Consider the following 4,121-nt stretch of genomic DNA (forward strand, 5'->3'; position numbering starts at 1 on the left):
CTGTCACCACGGCAGTGCCCATCCGAGGGGTCAGAGGGTGGTGACACCCAAGTCTGACACCCCGGCAGCCCCGTGTCACTGTCACATCGTGCTTGGCCGTGCCCTGTTGGATGGGGACCCCCTGGGGGACACCCCCGTGGAGGGGGCTGGGTGGTGGGGTCTGTCCTGGTGCCAGGCAAACAGGGGTGTCCATCTAGGGTGGGCATTTAGGGGTGCCCATCCAAGGTTACTCATTCTGGAGTCCCCATCTAGGGATTCCCATCCCAAGGTGTTCATCCCAGGGTGCTCTTCCAAGGGTGCTGGTCCAGGAGTGCCCATCTTGGGATGCCCATCTAGGGGTGCTAATTCAGGGGTGCCCATCTAGGGGTGCTAATTCAGGGGTGCCCATCTAGGGGTGCCCATCCAAGGTTACTCATTCTGGAGTCCCCATCTAGGGATTCCCATCCCAAGGTGTTCATCCCAGGGTGCTCTTCCAAGGGTGCTGGTCCAGGGGTGCCCATCTAGGGGTGCCCATTTAGGGGTGTCCATTCAGGGGTGCCCATTCAGGGATGCCCATCTAGGGGTGCTAATTCAGGGGTGCCCATCTAGGGGTGCCCATCCCAGAGTGCTCTTCCAAGGGTACTGGTCCAAGGATGCTGATCCAGGGGCACCCACTCAGGGGTGCCCACTCTGGGGTGGTCACCTAGTGATGCCCATCCTAAGGTGTTCATCCCAGGGTGCTCATCCAAGGGTGCTGGTCCAGGAGTGCCCATCTCGGGATGCCCATTTAGGGGTACTCATTCAGGGTTGCCCATCTATGGGTGCCCATCCCAGAGTGCTCTTCCAAGGGTACTGGTCCAAGGACGCCAACCCAGGGGCGCCCACTCAGGAGAGCCCACTCTGGGTGCCCATCCCAAGGTATTCATCTCAGGATGCTCTTCCAAAGGTGCTGCTCCAGGGGTGTCCATCCCGGGGTGCCCACCCAGGGGTGCTCATTCAAGGGTCCTCATCTAAGGGTCCATATTGGTCATTTAGGAGTGGTCACCTAGTGATGCCCATCCTAAGGTGTTCATCCCAGGGTGCTCATCCAAGGGTGCTGGTCCAGGAGTGCCCATCTTGGGATGCCCATCTAGGGGTGCTAATTCAGGGGTGCCCATCTATGGGTGCCCATCCCAGAGTGCTCTTCCATGGGTACTGGTCCAAGGATGCCAACCCAGGGGCGCCCACTCAGGAGAGCCCACTCTGGGGTGCCCATCCCAAGGTATTCATCTCAGGGTGCTCTTCCAAAGGTGCTGGTTAAGGGGCGCCCATCCCGGGGTGCCCACCCAGGGGTGCTCATTCAAGGGTCCTCATCTAAGGGTCCATATTCAGGGGAGTGGTCATTTAGGAGTGGTCACCTAGTGATGCCCATCCCAAGGTGTTCATCCCAGGGTGCTCATCCAAGGGTACTGGTCCAGGAGTGCCCACCTTGGGATGCCCATCTAGGGGTGCTAATTCAGGGGTGCCCATCTATGGGTGCCCATCCCAGAGTGCTCTTCCAAGGGTACTGGTCCAAGGATGCCAACCCAGGGGCGCCCACTCAGGAGAGCCCACTCTGGGGTGCCCATCCCAAGGTATTCATCTCAGGATGCTCTTCCAAAGGTGCTGCTCCAGGGGTGTCCATCCCGGGGTGCCCACCCAGGGGTGCTCATTCAAGGGTCCTCACCTAGGGGTCCCTACGGGGGGTGCCCATCTAGGAGTGGTCACCTAGTGATGCCCATCCTAAGGTGTTCATCCCAGGGTGCTCATCCAAGGATATTGGTCCAGGAGTGCCCACCTTGGGATGCCCATCTAGGAGTGCTAATTCAGGGGTGCCCATCTATGGGTGCCCATCCCAGAGTCCTCTTCCAAGGGTACTGGTCCAGGAGTGCCCACCTTGGGATGCCCATCTAGGAGTGCTAATTCAGGGGTGCCCATCTATGGGTGCCCATCCCAGAGTCCTCTTCCAAGGGTACTGGTCCAGGAGTGCCCACCTTGGGATGCCCATCTAGGAGTGGTCACCTAGTGATGCCCATCCTAAGGTGTTCATCCCAGGGTGCTCATCCAAGGGTACTGGTCCAGGAGTGCCCACCTTGGGATGCCCATTTAGGGGTGCTCATTCAGGGGTGCCCATCTATGGGTGCCCATCCCAGAGTGCTCTTCCAAGGGTACTGGTCCAGGAGTGCCCACCTTGGGATGCCCATCTAGGAGTGGTCACCTAGTGATGCCCATCCTAAGGTGTTCATCCCAGGGTGCTCATCCAAGGATATTGGTCCAGGAGTGCCCATCTCGGGATGCCCATCCAGGGATGCCCATTTAGGGGTGCCCATTTATGGGTGCCCATCCCAGAGTGCTCTTCCAAGGGTACTGGTCCAGGGATGCCAACCCAGGGGCGCCCACTCAGGAGAGCCCATCCCAAGGTATTCATCCCAGGGTGTTCTTCCAAAGGTGCTGGTCCAGGGGTGCCCATCCCAGGGTGCCCACCCAGGGGTGCTCATTCAAGGGTCCTCACCTAAGGGTCCCTACGGGGGGGTGCCCATCTAGGAGTGGTCACCTAGTGATGCCCATCCTAAGGTGTTCATCCCAGAGTGCTCTTCCAAGGGTCCTGGTCCAAGGATGCCAATCCAGGGGCACCCACTCAGGGGTGCCCACTCTGGGGTGGTCACCTAGAGATGCCCACCCTAAGGCGTTCATCCCAGGGTGCTCTTCCAAAGGTGCTGCTCCAGGGATGCTCACCCAAGGGTGCCCACCCATGGGATCCTGGCCGGCGCGGGACCACAAACCCACCCGAGGGTGCTTGTCGAGTGGCACCCACCCAGCGATGCCCAGGGACGGGGGGTCCCCACCCAGGGGCCCCATCTAGGAGTGGTCACCTAGTGATGCCCATCCTAAGGTGTTCATCCCAGGGTGCTCATCCAAGGGTGCTGGTCCAGGAGTGCCCATCTTGGGATGCCTATCTAGGGATGGCCAATTGGGGGTGCCCATCTATGGGTGCCCATCCCAGAGTCCTCTTCCAAGGGTACTGGTCCAAGGATGCCAACCCAGGGGCGCCCACTCAGGAGAGCCCACTCTGGGGTGCCCATCCCAAGATATTCATCCCAGGGTGCTCATCCAAGGGTGCTGGTCCAGGAGTGCCCATCTCGGGATGCCCATTTAGGGGTACTCATTCAGGGTTGCCCATCTATGGGTGCCCATCCCAGGGTGCCCACCCAGGGGTGCTCATTCAAGGGTCCTCATCTAAGGGTCCATATTCAGGGGAGTGGTCATTTAGGAGTGGTCACCTAGTGATGCCCATCCTAAGGTGTTCATCCCAGAGTGCTCTTCCATGGGTACTGGTCCAAGGATGCCAACCCAGGGGCACCCACTCAGGGGTGCCCACTCTGGGGTGGTCGCCTAGAGATGCCCACCCTAAGGCGTTCATCCCAGGGTGCTCTTCCAAAGGTGCTGCTCCAGGGGTGCCCCTCCCAGGGTGCCCACCCAGGGGTGCTCATTCAAGGGTCCTCATCTAAGGGTCCCTATTCAGGGGAGTGGTCATTTAGGAGTGGTCACCTAGTGATGCCCATCCTAAGGTGTTCATCCCAGAGTGCTCTTCCAAGGGTCCTGGTCCAAGGATGCCAATCCAGGGGCACCCACTCAGGGGTGCCCACTCTGGGGTGGTCACCTAGAGATGCCCATCCTAAGGTGTTCATCCCAGGGTGCTCATCCAAGGGTATTGGTCCAGGAGTGCCCATCTCGGGATGCCCATCCAGGGATGCCCATTTAGGGGTGCCCATTTATGGGTGCCCATCCCAGAGTGCTCTTCCAAGGGTACTGGTCCAAGGACGCCAACCCAAGGGCACCCACTCAGGGGTGCCCACTCTGGGGTAGTCACCTAGAGATGCCCACCCTAAGGCGTTCATCCCAGGGTGCTCTTCCAAAGGTGCTGCTCTAGGGATGCTCACCCAAGGGTGCCCACCCATGGGATCCTGGCCGGCGCGGGACCACAAACCCACCCGAGGGTGCTTGTCGAGTGGCACCCACCCAGCGATGCCCAGGGACGGGGGGTCCCCACCCAGGGGCACTAAACCGGGGATGCCCGGGGCTGCCGTCGGGGTCCCGGGGGGGGGGGCGGGAGGAGCCGGGCT

Source organism: Calidris pugnax, unplaced genomic scaffold, assembly GCF_001431845.1.
Source record: "Calidris pugnax isolate Ruff unplaced genomic scaffold, ASM143184v1 scaffold155, whole genome shotgun sequence".
In the NCBI taxonomy this organism is placed as follows: Eukaryota; Metazoa; Chordata; class Aves; order Charadriiformes; family Scolopacidae; genus Calidris; species Calidris pugnax.